Below are 17,447 nucleotides of genomic sequence, written 5' to 3' on the forward strand. Positions count from 1 at the left end.
CAAATCTAAAATACATACTTTTACAGAAAAAATATGTAGAATGCCCCAGACATACAGTGGGAGAAGAAGCTCACCTTAGTCACATTTTGTACAGATTATATTGTTGGTGAGGTAAGGGAAAATGCAAAGATGTCCTGGTGCAAAGATGAGAGATAACCAAGGCATGAACATGTTTTAGTAAAAGGGATGGAGAGGAAAGGGCACACTATTCAGAAAGGGTGTGTCTAGACTACAGGGTTTTGTCGACAAAAGTGGACTTTTTTCGACAAAACTATACCTGCGTCTATACTGCCGCTGAGTTCTGTCGACATAATGTCAACAGAACTCAGCAGCTTTGTCGACGGCTGTAAACCTCATTCTACGAGGAATAACGCCTTTTGTCGACAGAGTTCTGTTGACAGAAGGCATTATTCAATCTACACTGTCCTTTTCGTCTACACTGTCATGTCAACAAAGCAGCTTGCTTTGTCGACAGAACTGGATGTAGTCTAGATGCTCTTTGTCGACAGAAGCTTTGTCGACAGTATCTGTCGACAAAAGCCTGTAGTCTAGACATACCCAAAGAAACACATGACTTGCAAAAGGCTGGGGGAAGAGAAAAAGGGAGGAAGAAGAGAATAAAGATAAATATGATCCCAAGTTGCCAGGCTGGATGACAGGGCGGATTAATGAAGTTATCTGCAGTGATGAAGAAAGGGATGGGAAATGAGGAAGATGATGACCTCAGTTAGGGTATGTCTACACTACCCTCCTAGTTCGAACTAGGAGGGTAATGTAGGCATACTGCACTTGAAAATGAAGCCCGGGATTTGAATTTCCCGGGCTTCATTTGCATAAGCGGGGAGCCGCCATTTTTAAAACCCCGCTGGTTCGAACCCCGTGCAGCGCAGCTACACGGGGCACGAACTAGGCTTCCTAGTTCGAACTACCTAGTTCGTGCCCCGTGTAGCCGCGCTGCACGGGGTTCGAACCAGCGGAGTTTTAAAAATGGCGGCTCCCCGCTTATGCAAATGAAGCCCAGGAAATTCAAATCCCGGGCTTCATTTGCAAGTGTGGTATGCCTACATTACCCTCCTAGTTCGAACTAGGAGGTTAGTGTAGACATACCCTCGCAGACATATTGAGGCTCTGATGGTCATTAGGTACCCAGGAGAAGAGGCTGGACAACAAGGCAGAGATAAGAGAAGATTTGGGAATCAGCTGAAGTAGCCCAGTTCATTGGATTTCCTCATTCTCTCATTGGGAGGATAAGTGCAATATAAGCCTTTTGGTGTAACTAGATTTTGTGCACATTTAAAGGGATACAAAAGACTGTTTCCAAATCTTTAGTCTTAACTGTTATACTTCAGAGTAATGGTGATGTAATGCAACCCCAGACTCTGAGACTCTGATTTCCTGGCATATGGGCACAGAGTAGGGGTATATCTGTAAAGGAGACAATGAGACACAGGGCAGAAAATCTCCTGTGGTTCCACAGGCATGCTTTCCTAATGATTTGATATCAAACTAAAGGAAACTGGTAGCTTGTATGGGAGCTGTGCCTTCTCCATCTGCAAAGCTAGCCTCCCTGGGACTTTAATCCTCACATAATGGAATACTGCACAATATAGGGGGCTTACAGATGCAGCCAGCATTGATCGTTGTTGGACACTGTAGAGACTATTGGTGTGTTCTGGCATGGAAGTCCCAATCATTTTGATACAGCCCAAATAACCCGAAAAAGAGCTAAACCAACTATTGCAACAGAAACAACTCTTTGCCCTGAAAAAAAAAAAAGAGGACTGATAAACTGAAGATCCCCTATTCATGAGGAAACATACCATAGCATGTATTGCAACAAGACGTATGATAATAACTGACTTACCATCCACAGGGAGTGCCTTATATCAAATACTGCCTTACACAGAAAAACCATTTAAATTCACACGTATAAAAAATAACCTTAAAACGTGTATGCAGAGGAGCAGTGCCTTTTTCACCCATAGAAGAAAAATAGTGATTCGCCAGATGGCAGGATGGCAGGTGGTGTACAATATAAGCTACCCACGTATTGGCAAGAAATAGGTTAAACTCTTTCTCTGGAGAGGGAAATCTTCTCCACCCCCTGTATATTGCCAGCACATTGTCTGCTGTTAAGGCAAGCGCCTGCAATTGAGACTAAAGTATCCTATCAGTGCAGGGAGGACTGAGCAGTAATCAGTGGAGAAGTTTGATTTCATCTGAAGAAAGAGAATTAATTCCTTTCCTACAGGATGTAACAATCACATGCCCTCAGTCATGCTCGATTGTTGTGACACATTTTTTTTCATGCATAAAAAGCTAACCAAATATCTCAGACAACCCTACTAATTAAGATTTCCTCATCCATGGAATTCCTTTGGCCCTGCTCATTAGATACAGCCAAAGAGAGCATTGTGCTGCCATTACTTGGCATTAGTGCATAGCTTTACTTCAACTTGTAAAGCAGTAGGTACAGGGGATAATGTATTTTATTATGGGATAATAAAAACCAACTATAAATCATTGAGGAAGTTGAAACTCACATTTGGTTTTACAATTCAGCACAGTATTTGTACTTCTTTCAACGGTTTATTCATTTAAATGTTAGTCATTCATGCTACTGTGTATAAATTATGTGAATTAAAAATCATTTGGCATGTTTCATTTTGTGAAACCCTATGGCAAGCCACCATTTAAAACCCTATGTTCGAACCAATGCTACAATATTCAGACATGCCTGACAGTTGAATTCAGGCTTTTTCATGTTGTGGCTTATAGTTTAATTGCTCTGAAGAGTACTATATAAGAAAGGAAATGCCAAATAGAGTGTATCATGGAAGCCAAGGGACTATCCCAAATCAACAGAACTTTTAGAGATGAAACAGTAATTAATGTTGGGGATGTTGGATGGAGGGAAGTTTCAGGGATTATAACAAATTCAGTAATGAAATAAAAGATCTGTAAACAGCATCTATTGTATGAACAATGCTTTTGGCACTATTCTAGGTTTATTTTCTATACAGATGGTTGTAAACTGATAGACAGTCCTTCTAAGTGCAAAGCTTGAAAATAAATCACTGGAGATGCAAAATTCTACAATGACCATGATGATCCTAAATGTCCTGAAACTTTACACTTTACATCAGTCACTTGTATTTTAAGAGTATTCAACCTTGGGACATACTCATCAAACCTATAGGATATCCTCAGATTTTGTCTGGGTTGTGCTGCTTGCTGGTTTGCTCCAATATTCCTCATGAATTAACATGGCATTTGCTGCTATTACATTGTTCAGTCTGCTTGTATGTTGTTACCTATTTAGACAATATTGCCTCGTTGTTTCTCTATATTCTCCCATATATCTGCATCTGCCTGTTTTCCTCCCCTCTTTTGTGCCTAGATTGTAAACTGTTTGGGGCAGAGACTTTTGTTCTGTAGCATCTAGCACTAGTACTGGTCCATGATGTGGTCTTTTATGTCCTATGATAATACAAGCAATAAATAAATAACAACAATAATAAATCACATCAATAGAGTAGAGGGGAATCACTTCTTCAAAAAAACTAGTGGTGTCCCCCAAGGGTCAGTCCTGGGACCAATCCTGTTCAACTTATTCATAAATGATCTGGAGCAAGGGGTAAGCAGTGAGGTGCTAAAGTTTGCGGATGATACCAAACTGTTTCGGATAGTCAAGACTGAAGCAGACTGTGAGGGACTCAAAAAAGATCTCACCAAACTGAGTGATCGAGCAACAAAATGGCAAATGAAATGTAATGTGGCTAAGTGTAAAGTAATGAACATCAGGAAAAATAACCCCAACTATACGTACAGTATGATGGGGGCTAATTTGGCTATGACAAATCAGGAAAGAGATCTTGGAGTTATCGTGGATAGTTCTCTGAAAATTTCCACACAGTGTGCAGCAGCGGTCAAAAAGGCAAATAGGATGCTAGGAATTATTAAGAAAGGGATAGAAAATGAGACAGAATATCTTACTACCCCTGTATAAAACTATGGTACACCCACATCTTGAATACTGTGTACAGATGTGGTCTCCTCACCTCAAAAAAGATATTTTGGCCTTGGAAAGGGTTCAGAAAAGGGCAACTAAAATGATTAGGGGGTTTGGAACGGGTCCCATATGAAGAGAGGCTAAAGAGACTGGGACTTTTCAGTTTGGAAAAGAGAAGACTGAGGGGGAATATGATAAAGGTATATAAAATCATGAGTGGTGTGGAGTGGGCAAATAAAGAAAAGTTATTTATTAGTTCCCATAATAGAAGAACTAGAGGTCACCAAATGAAGTTAATGGGTAGCAGGTTTAAAACGAATAAAAGAAAGTTCTTCTTCACACAGCGCATAGTCAACCTGTGGAACTCCTTGCCAGAGGAGGCTGTGAAGGCTAGGACTATAAGGGTATGGGTACACTAGCTCATTAGTTCGAGCTAGGTAGGGTAATGAGGGCAAACAGAGTTGCAAATGAAGCCCGGGATTTAAATATTTGCATGTTCCCGGGCGCCGCCATTTTAAAATTCCCCTTAGTCTGAACTCCGTGCCCACAGCTACACATGGCACAGACTAGGTCGTTCAAATTAAAGATCCTAATTCAAACTACCGTTACTCCTCGTGGAATGAAGACACAGAACTAATTATATCCTTCCCATTCTATCTCACCTAATACCTGCACAAATAAATCTCACCTACCTTCTCACAGACAAGCTCTGTGCTGTACAAGAAGAATGTTCTATTGTTCCATCATTTATGTCACAGGAAATCATACAAAATACAATTCAGTACAATACTGTAAAAATTATGAGATTTGTGCTGCTCTTGATCTGCTGAGGGACTTACATTGATCTTATGCTATGTCTACATTGCAAGGAAAAGTAGGAAAAAGATACGCAAATTTTGAACTGCAATTTACATATCTTTTTCTGCTTTTCTTCCAAAAGAAGCTTTTCGACATTTGGCCCATCTACATGGGCCAAACATCCCTTCTTCCTCATAGAACGAGGTTTACAGGGATGCCAAAAAAAAGTATCTGCTTTTCTGAAATTGTTTTCAGAAAAGCAGACGCATTCCTTGGATGTAGCAGAGCTTTTCCGGGATACCAGAGGTATCCCGGAAAAGCTCTGCAGTGTAGACATAGCCTTAGTGAAAAATGTAGAGACTAGAAAACACTAGATATTAATCTGTAGAACAATCCTGCAGTGGCAGGAAGTGGACTACAGTGAACCCTTGTTTATCGCGGTAGATAGGTTCCAAACCCGACCGCGATAGCTGAAAATCCGCGAAGTAGGGACACCATATTTACGTATTTATTTAACATGTATATTCAGACTTTTAAAACTCTCCCTTTACGTAGTACTGTTAACAAACCACCCTTTAATGTACAGAACACTTAATGCATGTACTACTAATAATTAATGGAATTAACGAAATATTTGGGGTCTTCATATATCGCGGCTATTTTCGAAATTTCCGGAAAATCCACGATATATTTCTTTTATAATATATACATACGTAATGAAAAAAGTCCGCGAAGTCGTGAATCCGCGATGGTCGAACCGCGAAGTAGCGAGGGCTCACTGTATATGACTAACTAGGCCTTTGCTGTCTCTAATTTCTATGATCAGAGTATATGATCAAAGGCAGCATAAGGTTCTAGTATTGCCACATTCAAAGAATGAACCATGTTCAAGGACCAACACACATTAGGAAGTGAGAGGCAAATATCTTTTGAAATTCCCTTTCAATGGCTGCACTTAACTTTTTTTCCACATTATTGCTCATACTTTCACTAACTCAGAAATTGCAGGTTGTTAAAAATCCTTTATATACCAGGCGAAGAGCTACATGAAAACCTCTATTTTTAGAGAAGGAGGATGCAGTTGGATTTATCTCTTTGGAAATAATTCCACCCAAGCTAATACCAGACAGATGTACTTACTGAATTAATTATTACCTGCCAAAATTCAAGTACAGTGAAAGATTCCGATTAAACTAAAAGTTCTTCTGTGGGAGGGTGCATGTACATTATTGGTGGTTTTTTTCAAAACCTAGCTTTGGGTTCCAATCCTGTAATGAAAACTGAATGGGTGATCCAGCTTCTCTCCCCTCCTCCCTCCAGTCCCCCCCCCCCCCCCAACACACACACATACACGGAGGAGCCAGTAGCCATGCTGGGCCCTGGAAAAGGTGTGGGGGGCCTGCTCCACACTCCCAGAAGGGGCAGGACCTTGAGCAGAAGGGGTGGAGCTTGGGCAGCCAGCCCTCAGCACCGCACATAGCACACTGCTCCACCCCCTACACACACCTCCCTCAGGCACTGGGCACTGCTGCTGCAGCAACAGTGGTAGCTGAGAGCATCAGGCCCTGTAGAATCTCTGGGCCCTAGGACAGTTGCTTCCTTTCGCCCCCGCACCTCCCATTGGCAGGTCTGCTCTCTCTCTTTCAAGCGTGTGCACACACGCACACTTTTCTGCCGCCGCCCGCCCTCCCCCCCCCCCCCAGATGTTTGTCATTGATTTTGAAGCAACGTACTGCATCAAGGTCTGAGATTGTACAACCTGGATTCAGTTTGTAAATGTATTAAGCAGAATTGATGTAAACCTTGGGCTTCTAATAGCTCAGGTTTGGTAGAAGAAAGGGCAGAGGTCACAGTAAAGAAAAGCTAGTGTCTTTCTGACATAATTGGAGAATGACATTGTAAAGTTTTTATCTTCCTAGGAACACAGTAATAATTGTTATTCTTTGTCTGGTTAAGATGTGTATTCAAATTGAAGGCTTTCTTAGCATGGGGGGGAGTGTAGAATTACATACAGAAAAATCCCACACACACAGAGATGGGAATAAATACCTGAAAAGATGTACATTTTTTCCATGCTTACAATTTTTTGTCTGTGTTTGCATGTGTACGTTCTTTCTTGTACTCCTCCTCCCTCATACTTTGTGGCCTAGACTCACATTGTGCCATGGTGAGGGAAACCAAAGTAATGCATCACTTTTATTAACAAAAAGGACAGTCACCTGTGTAAATTCCCCATGGAGCCAGCTTCAAATACTCAAAGATCCACCTGTTCTATGAATTATTTAATCGATAACGTCCAATCACTATTGGCTTGACATTACTATTCCTCTCTGTATAGTATTCTGCTGAGCCTTGTGGCCCCCAATTCACTAAAGTACTTAAGCAGGGTTGTGAATTGATTCAGGCACATCTCAAAGTCATATGCGCATAAGTACTGCGGCCTTTAGGTAGTAATTCCTTGGGATGAGAGCACCATTCTTTCACACAATTTACCAGTAAGCACCATTACATGTATATAGTTATATCACTAATAATTGATAATAATGAATAACAAATCTTGGTGGGAGAGGACATCTTCTCACTTTTCTGTTCATAACCAAACGAAAGGCTAATCAATTATGGCTGACTGAATAACAAAACAACCAGCCCCTTGAATAACAGATTGCATGCATGTCATCGATTATTATATTTGAGTGACTAGTGGGTGGGTAATATCTTTGATTTAATGAATTAAAAATCATTTGGCATATTTCCATTTTCTTAAATTCTGTGGCAAGGCATCATTTAAAACTCTGCCCTCACACATCAATGAAAGAGATTACATCTCACCCAACTTGTGTCTCTAATGTGCTGGGACCAACACAGCTACAAACAACACTGTAAGCCTTGTATGAAATATTGTCTGTTTAGTTTGTTGTGAAGAGCCCAGAACTTGGGATGATCACCAAATGGGCTGACATAAATAATATATGAAAATATCAAACTGAAACAGTCTTTGAATATTAAGAACCTTTTTTTTAGATAACAAGGAGACTGTCTCCATTTTGTTTTCCCACTTACACGGTTTTATTCTTCTTCCAACCTTGTGGACTTCTGATATCTGATTAGGCATCAAAACCCACATGAAAAATATTAATAACTTGCTTGCCCCTGAAGTTGTAACTAGGCACAAAGCAAATTGTTTTTTTCATGCATATTTTAATAGCTGTTTCATTTTATATGGCACATTCTTGGCCCCAAAATTACAGCAGAGAAGAACTCCTACACTGAGGAGAGAGCAAATACTGTTGCATTCTACAGCACACTTCAATGAGTGAACAAGTTCTAACAATAGTACTGCAGAATGAGAACTGTTAAAAACAGCTTCCAGTTTTACCCCGCTGGAACAATACTGTTCAGATCTTTTATTTTTATCTTTTTTTTCTCTGTGAACAAGATGTTAACTCATTCAGAAGGCACATTCTCCCAAGCCTGCCCACCACAGAACCACCACAAGAAAATTGCCCTTTCTCTCTCTCTTTCTTTACCAGTGTTTCTCTAACCCTAAATTACCATTACATAGAAGTTCCAATCCTGTCATTGTGACACTGGATACTAGCAGTCCGTGCTGTTTAGATGTTGCTTCACTGATTTGGTCTACAGTCTCCCAGATATTCAAGCTATAAGAGATGACATCCAGATTCCTATCAGTTATTGTGGCTACTCTAAGATATTGTATCCTATCACACACAGGCTTTCACTTCACAGTGGAGATTCTTAAAGGCTTCATAGTTCTGAACCCACCAAACCAAAATCCACATATTTACTGGATTCAGTTTCTTTCTCAGAGTATAAATACAATCTTGCCACAGTTTAACACTTATGAATTCAGTCTACAGCTAACAGTACCTTAAATACCAACAGTTTATATATTTTATGATTTAACCCCCAAAATGCCCCTTATGATCAGCATCCAAATGGAAATTACATATGGCCCAAACTTGCAAACATTTACTACTACTAGCCAGAATGCTTCCTTCTTTGAGAGATCTTGTTAAACTTCTCATGCCAGTAAGCACCATCTCCAGTAACTTCTGGGGCAAGGGCTGTGTTTTTGTTCTGTGTTTGCAAAAGCATCTATCACAATGGTGTGCTGGGACTTTTAGGTACCACTGTAATAATAATGATAAATAACAAAGATTCACTGTCACATACAAATATACCAAAAAATGGCTGCTAAAAGGAAAGTGAAGCTAATACAGCACTAAAGACAAAAATGAATCTTGTTCTGAAAACAAAGCCAGGATTGCTCGGTAAGTTTTGTTCCATTATTGTGTCACTGGTGACAGGAATTAATGTGTGTGTCATAAAATACCTAAAAGTCCCAGCATCCCATTGTGATAGGTGCTTTTGCAAACTGCTTTAATTTTTAACCAACCTTTGCTAGTTTCCTTCATTTCTGTTTGAATCTGGTGCTCATATAAGTTTTAGAATCTGAAGTCTTTCATCTATGGAAGATGTACATCAAGTCTAATTTCCTTACGGAAATTTTCAATAAGGCTCCCCTTGGCTGACAGCTATACTGGTGTTACCTATGGCAGTAACATCTGTCAGAAAAGCCTTAAGTTGAGACTGCCATCTTATTGCAGTGGACAGTGAAACTGGTCAGACAATAATGAATTGTAATCTTGAATCACCTGCTTACATATTTGTCTTGGTGCTTAGACGTGATAACTGATCCCTTTGGGTGTGTCTAGACTACATGCATCCGTCGACGGAGGCATGTAGATTAGACAGATCAGCAGAGGGAAATGAAGCCGCGATTTAAATTTAAATGGCTGCCCCGCTCTGCCGATCAGCTGTTTGTTGATCGGCACAGGTAAACCTGGTTTCCCGAGGCATACCTGCGCCAATCGACAAAGGCTTCCTTGTCAACAGCGGCGCGTCCAGACTGCCCCGATCTGCCGACAAACAGCTGATCGGCAGAGTGGGGCAGCCATTTAAATTTAAATGAAGCCGCGGTTATTAAATTGCAGCTTCATTTCCCTCTGCCGATCTGTCTAATCTACATGCCTCCATTGACGGAGGCATGTAGTCTAGACACACCCTTTGAGACCACCTTTTCCCTCCAGTTACAATTGACCAGAATATTCCTGCTGGCTGCATCCACATTTGAACTCGCAGTAGTTGATATGGGGTATTCTCCACAGAGGGACCATGGGAATTCACTTCCTTTTGTGGTCAGCCAAAATCAGAGTTTAGCCACTGTTCAGACACCATAATAAGATGCTGTTATTCAATCTGGCCTTTAAGGACATATCTATATCAAGGGCATTTTCTTATGGGTCTACATAGTATTAAAACTAATAATGTGAACCTGTCATAAAGCATCCAGGCCCATTTTTAGAGAACTAAATATTGGAGACATTTTGGCTTGAACATTCTATAAAGAACTACATTAGTCTATATCACTCATGATTCCCTTGCAAGGGGAGAATACGCCACTGGCCTGATCCACCAATTTTAAGTTAGCTTTGTGACAGGAAAGCAGATGGACAGGAAGGAGGACATCTAAAAAGAAACTCAGAGATGTTATAGATTAGACATGGAAATGGGTGCACTCAGTGGTATAAACAGGAGGGATAGGTCAAGGAAGAGAGTAGTGGAAAATGGTTTTCTGTCTTCTTTTTATAAGCTTCCAGTCACAACATGTTTTTGGAATTTGTCTCTTACTTTGCATGTCTGTATTATTAACCTGTTCCTTGGAAGATTTGTTTTAAAAGATTAAATAATAGAGATTTAAAACTGCTACTTTTCTCCATTGCCAAACATTTATATAAGATCTGAGTGACCTCTGTGCTGTGCCCTCAGCTTTACCTACATCTATAAAGACTCTAGACAAAGCAAGAATCTCATGCAGAACAAATGTGCAAAATTCTGCGTGCCTTTGTCCTACTTGAAAGAGCATAAAACACTGCCTGAGCAACCAGTTCAGATGGTGTTTCCTTGTTCCTGAGGCAAGTGCACTTGTGTTTTATGCTCCATCACTTTGACTTCCTGGTACTTGAGCTGTTCATCTAGCATTCCTCAGCTCTGAGCATGCCTACAACCCAAAGTGCCTATGGGTGATACTTTTATGTAACATATGGTATGTTTTGTATTGTGATCTCTTCCATGTGCTCACTATAATCTAGCCTTTTATTTGGCAGCCAGAAAGACCCAGTCCATGTGTTTCCTTTCTCCATGACTCAGACAGTCTGCTTTGGCCTATCAATAACAATAGAATTAGTGTAGTGCCACCAGGACCAGAGACTTCAGTATCACAGGTACATCTATCCCAGCTTTCTTTGCTACTGCCAATTATTCTGAAAGGAAACTGGAAAACTAATCTAGGACCTAACAGATCCTGTCTGAGTAGCCCAGAACTCCCACCTACAATAAAATAATACTGGCATTTAGACTTCACTCTGCCAGCCTTCTGTAATCTCAGACTAGGCTCCCCGTTATCATGTCAGGCAATGTGTTGACAGTCTCTCCTGTCCCTCACTCACTTCTGCAACATATGGTTTCCCTGACCCCACTTGGTCACATGATGTGGCCAGGTGCCCTCTCATGATGTGTTTCTTTCTCTCTCAACTGTTTTTCTTTAGCTCCCCTGATCAGTGTCCAGTTCCCTGCTCTGCTCTTCATGTAGAGTTAAACCTTGTGAGGCAGGAGTGAGCTAACAATTTATAAATGTTTGCTATTCACACTCTGACAGTGGAATGGGAAATAAAGGTGAGGTCTCAGGGAAGACTGGAAGGCTCAGAATGTGGTCGGAAGAAAGCTACCGGGGGGAGGGAGGGAGAGTCAGGGTTAATGGAGGCAAGAAAGAAAAAGAGGAACAGCAAAGTCCAAGTCTTCTTACAGTCATTTCCAGGCTTCTTCCCATTATGCACATCTTCCATAAGCTTTTGGCTAGACATTGTGAATTCTGGGACATTTATGTAGGAACCAAAAGACAATGAGGCAATTATTCCTCTCAGTTGCTGCACTGCAATTCCATTTGACTAGGAATTTGCATTGTATCAAATGTGTTACATCCCCTTTCTGAGACTCTGCATCTCATATTCTCTAAGATGCCTTCAATAGGCCGAAGGGGATATGACAGGCACAATACAACTTCAGAAAAGGGTTAAAAAATCCAGCATCCCTCTTCCAGGCAGTCTGAGCAGAAAAGGCAAGAAGGGTGTGTCTAGACTACAAGGTTTTTTCAAAAAAAGTGGCCTTTTTTCAAAAAAATCTTCCCCTGCATCTAGACTACCACCATGTTCTTTCGAAATTAAATCGAAAGAACACGGCAGTTTTTTTGACGTGGTAATCCTCATTTTCTGAGGAAGAATGCGCTCTTTGGAAAAAAGGTATTCTTGAATGCAAACAGGGCTTTTTAGAAAAAGAGCATCCAGACTGCCTGGGTGCTCTCTTTCGGAAAAGCAGTTTGCTTTTTCAAAATAAGTGGTTGCAGTCTAGACACTCTCTTTCAAAAGACGCTTTTTCAAAAGATTCTTTCAAAAAAGCCTCTTTCAAAAGAGGTTTGTAGTTTACACGTAGTCTCTTCATGGAACTCAAATTCCCTCTTTTCGTTACAGGTGTGACCAGAAGGCCAGAAATAAGGGACGTTGTGCAAAGCATGGATAGTTGCTACTCATCACCTTCCATTCTGTGGCTAAAATTACTTGAATTTGGGAGGTCTCTAGTCCATTTCAGAAACCATAAATTAAGTTTGGAAAAAAAACTTTCATTTTTCTTTTTTAGCATACATTTTCATTTTTACAGTGACAAGAAAATCCTATTTTATTTCATTTGTTTGCTTTGATGAGTCAGCATTTGCCTGGCCTCGGAGAAGTGAAGAGAGGTTGTGCACTGAAAAATACCCCACTTTTAATTTTAACCCAAACTTATGAGCCTGCATTAAAAAAGGGGTACACTGGCTAGCTGAAATTCTATTAAATGATTTTTTAAAGAAATAAAGCCAGTTATGCAACTTACAAGCCATGTAATATGTGCTGCATAGCATCTGTAGTTACTTGATATAGTGATTTTCCAACCATGACAAGTCAGAGTTCATAGGAGGAAAAACATTTCAAGTTAATATCAAGAACAAAGGAAAATTCAGTCTTGTATACCTCTGTTTTTCTGAGCCAATATCTACTCTCTGAATCTGCTTTCTCAATTAAAATTGAGAAGAGGGGGATAGGCTTTGTCTTTAGCTCAGCCTCAACTGGTGTAAACCAGCATAGTTTGAATGAAGTCTATTCTATACAAAGGAGGCAAGGGGTGGTATTCTTGTAGTTCTGAACTTCTGAGACAAAAAGATGATGATGAAGTTCACTTACAGAATCAGCACAGTGTGGCATGTGCTATTGTGCTAGTTAAATCAGTACAATTGGCAGGCACAGGCTGAAGATTTGGGCTTAGAGTTAGTGGGTGAAATCTTGGCCTCACTGTCTTCAATACAGGCAGTCCCCAAGTTACGCGGATCCGACTTATGTCGGATCCGCAGTTACGAATGGGCCTTTTCTCGCCCCGGAGGACGGGAGTGGTGGGACGCCCAGATGCGCCGCGGTCCGCCACCCCCGTCCTCCGGGGCGAGAAAAGCTGCTCCCCGTCTCCCTGGTCTGCAGGGAGACGAGGAGCAAAGCCTTGGAGCACGCCCGCAGCGGGACAGCCCGGGCGCGCTTGAGCTGTCCCCCTGCGGGCGTGCTCCAAGGCTTTGCTCCCCGTCTCCTGACCAGCAGAACAGGGAGATGGGGAGCAAAGCCTCGGAGCACGCCCGTAGTGGGACAGCCCAAGCGCGCCTGGGCTGTTCCGCTGCGGGCGTGCTCCAAGGCTTTGCTCCCCGTCTCCCGACCAGCAGACCAGGGAGACGGGGAGCAAAGCTGCGGAGCACGCCCGCAGTGGGACAGCCCAGGGAGACCAGGGAGACGGAGCAAAGCCGTGGAGGACTTGGGCTGTCCTGCCACCCCCATCTCCCTGGTCTGCTGGGAGGGGGGTGCAGCTAGTGCCCCCCCACCCAGCAGACCAGGCTTTTCTTGCCTACCCCTGGGGTAGAGCAGCTGGGGGCTGCTGGGTTGGTCCCGCAGCACCGCTCCAGACCAACCCGGCAGCACCCCAGCTGCTCTGCCCCAGGCGTCCTGATTCAGCCGCTGCTGGTCAGTTTCAGCAGCGGCTGAATCAGGACGCCTGGGGCAGAGCAGCTGGGGTGCTGCTGGGTTGCTCCAGTAGCGCCAAGGAGCCGTGCTACTGGAGCAACCCAGCAGCACCCCAGCTGCTCTGCCCCAGGCGTCCCCAAGTCAGCCGCTGCTGAAACTGACCAGCGGCTGACTACAGGAAGCCCGAGGCAGAGTTGCTCTGCCCCAGGCTTCCTGGAATCAGCCACTGATCAGTTTCAGCAGCAGCTGACTTAGGGACGCCTGGGTTTCTTAAGTTGAATCTGTATGTAAGTCAGAACTGGCATCCAGATTCAGCCGCGGTTGAAACTGATCAGTTTCAGCAGCGGCTGACGCCAGTTCTGACTTACATACAGATTCAACTTAAGAACAAACCTACAGTCCCTATCTTGTACGTATCCCGGGGACTGCCTGTATTGCCAGGACTTGACCCGTGTTCTTTAACTCAGAAGTGCTTTAAAAAGCAGGACATAAGGACATCCATACAGTACATGATCCAAATGAGATCCAAGGGACTGGTTTACTTTCCAACCACAATTTTCTTCATTGCAATTGTTTTTCCTGCTCCACTAATCTGAAGAGTGTTGTCACATTTTATTTTCGTATTGAGATTTTCTAATATGTAGAAGGTACCCTAAGGTTAATATTTTATCTCCAAGACAAAAGCCCAGTGCAGGATTTTTAAAGGAGAAACTCCACCGACTGATAAAAACCTTCCATACATATTTATAGATTTGAGGCCTTTCTGCAGACTTCCTCGTTCCCTTTTTTGCCATTAGTATATTTTTCAATTTTCCCAGACAGACTACTTTCTATGGCTCTGTACCACATGCAAAATATTACCACTTCCAGAAAAAGGCATGCTTGGAAACAGATATATTACCATGTCAGGTATAACAAGAATGATGTTTAAGGGATTAACTGCAAATTTGATCCAGGGCAAAATAGTCATTTCCTTTAGCAAATGCAGCAGAAATAGCAACATTGTGAATTTGATCTCTAGTGAAAATTCATTTTTTAAAACTACTCTTTCCAAGGCAGTAAAAATTATGCAAAGCTCTGCCAGCTATGGTATATATAAACCTATCCGTCAATGGCATTACAGGGCAATGTGGCTATCCAAGACAGATAATCAACAGAAAAGAGTGCAGAATGCAAGGCATGATTCTAGCACCAGGAACTGCATATAGACCCAAAACCACAACCAGCAAACTCCTGACTTTCCTTTCATACTCTTTGTATTTCTTCCCTCTTTCCTTTAATTATAACCCATCAAAAATTGGTAGTGAATACATTGAGGGCAAAGGAATGACACCGGTCTAAAATCAGTGTAAGTGAGAGAAGAATCAAACTCTTAATCTCCAAACTAGGTCAAAGAACCCATTTGTAAATACAGAAACCTGTAATTGCTGGCAGGACTTATGAATACAAGCATACAAAAAGAACCAGCCAGTGATATCAGGGAGCAGTGTGGAGCCACTCCAGGAAAGGAACACAAAGTAATCGTCTGGACCCGAAGAGATGAAACAAACATTCATATCTCTGGACTTTCAAAACAAATCTTTCCTTAGATTACCCTTAGATTCATTCCCACACTCACTAGAATTAGGTTTCCATTACTTTATTTTCCTTGCAGGTTGAGGAAGAAAATAGAAATCCAACATTTTGGCACCTTGTGTGAAGCTGTGGATGTGTTCAGCCTGGAGGGACTGAAATTGTAGATTCCTGTTTTCTGCTGTGGTGTACAAGAAAAATAAAACAATGGAAGATTAATTCAAGTGATTGAATAAATGAATTTAAGAAGAATAATCTAATTTGTGACTTGGACTGCCTAGAGTTAGGAATATTTATTAACTGGGCTGTCTGGAATTTGGAGGGCAATGGGATGGGAATCCCTGAAGCAACCCAATTCAAACAGACTTACCATGAAAAAGCAAACAAAATAATAAATAGTAGGAAATATTCAGTGCTATTGCTGGCACAAAAGATATAGGCCAAATCCTGCAACCCTGAAAACAACAGTAGATCAAAATGCACTACAGAGCTATAAGATGTTACAGCTGTCTCCCTGTCTGTCAGGGAGAGAGACCACATCCCCTCACTATGACACTACCAGAGTCCTTTGGTTCAGGGGAAATTAACTCCAGCCTTGCAGTCAGGCCATGGATGATAAGTCTCTAGGTTCAAGATCCTCACCCAGGGCAGGGCAATAATCAAGTCAGTTAGGTAAAGCAGACAGGAGTTTACTTGCCCAGGTTCCAGGCAAGGTGACGAACAGTTCAGTTCAGAGGCTCTGGCCTGCCATCAGGCTGAACAACAGTGGGGTTTATTTGCCCCAGAGCCTGCAATCAGGGTGGCAATCAATTTAGTTCTGGGAGAAATTAATTCCCTGGAGAGAGTGTCAGCCCTCTGGTGCCCTAGTTCAGGTGGGGCAAGACCAGGACAGGCCTCCTGGCCACAAAATGGGGGAGGTTGCCACCCCTGATGGTGGTGGCAGGGGTAAGAGGATGCAGGCTCTCTCGCTCCACTGCTTCTCAGCCCAGGGCCCTGACAGTGGTAGACTGGTAACAGAGAAATACGACCACAACATGCTAGCCGGCTTGCACAGAATCACACTGCCAAACCCTTACTCACAGTAGTGATCCTAGAGCAATGAGGTGTGGGGGGAGCTGGGGGAATGCATAAACTGCATCAGCCTCTGCTGGATTAACCCTGGGAGATACTCTGACTCAGGGATATACCTGTGATTCAAAATGCCTCCCCTGTTTTCACTATGCTCCAAGGACAAAGCCATTGCCTCCACTGCATAATTATTTGCTGCTGGTCTATACCATCATCACATTATGACACCCTGCACATTGGTTCAGCTGTGATGACTAGTGAAAGGAACAGGAACAGTGTTTCATGTACCATTTTCTAGAACTCCACCCACTTCTTTTTTGTGTTATCGCTCTTGGTGAGAGACTTACTTCTATGCTCTTGTTGACTTCATTCCTTTGCCTCTCTCTATTGCTTACATCCCTCATTTCTGCTGACTCTCTTACAACAGATCAGCTGATGGCTGAGGCTTGTTTTATGTCTTCTGGTTCTGGCCTTGTCTGTCTGGGTGTTCTGAGAATCCGCCTGTATTGAACAGTTGTCTTTGGTTTCATTTCCACTTCTTTCCTGTGCCTGTAGCAACATCACCTGTGTCCTTCTGTTGCTTCTTGTCATTGCTTTGTGTGTTTATTTGATGATTGGACTAAGATCTGCTTACCAGTCTTTGGCTTCTTTGTTGTAGTGGGTTAAGAGTTCAATTAACTGCTTTGACTATTGTTTCTCCACTTGTGTTCTTCTCTTTGGGTATGTCTACACTACAAAGTTAATTCGAACTAACAGCTGTTAGTTCGAATTAACTTTAATAGGCGCTACACAGGCAAACCGCTAGTTCAGACTTAATTCGAACTAGC

General features: G+C 42.2%; 1 long non-coding RNA gene across 1 annotated transcript; it reads right to left on the minus strand.

The window, feature by feature from the left end:
- Positions 1–15,603: 15,603 nt before the first annotated feature.
- On the minus strand, positions 15,604–17,156 carry LOC112547086 (uncharacterized). Its single transcript, XR_003090834.2, has 2 exons — positions 16,968–17,156; positions 15,604–15,733 (listed from the first exon to the last, which is right to left on the minus strand). It is a non-coding gene; the product is annotated as an uncharacterized LOC112547086 (long non-coding RNA).
- Positions 17,157–17,447: the final 291 nt, after the last annotated feature.

Source organism: Pelodiscus sinensis, chromosome 2 (assembly GCF_049634645.1).
Source record: "Pelodiscus sinensis isolate JC-2024 chromosome 2, ASM4963464v1, whole genome shotgun sequence".
In the NCBI taxonomy this organism is placed as follows: Eukaryota; Metazoa; Chordata; order Testudines; family Trionychidae; genus Pelodiscus; species Pelodiscus sinensis.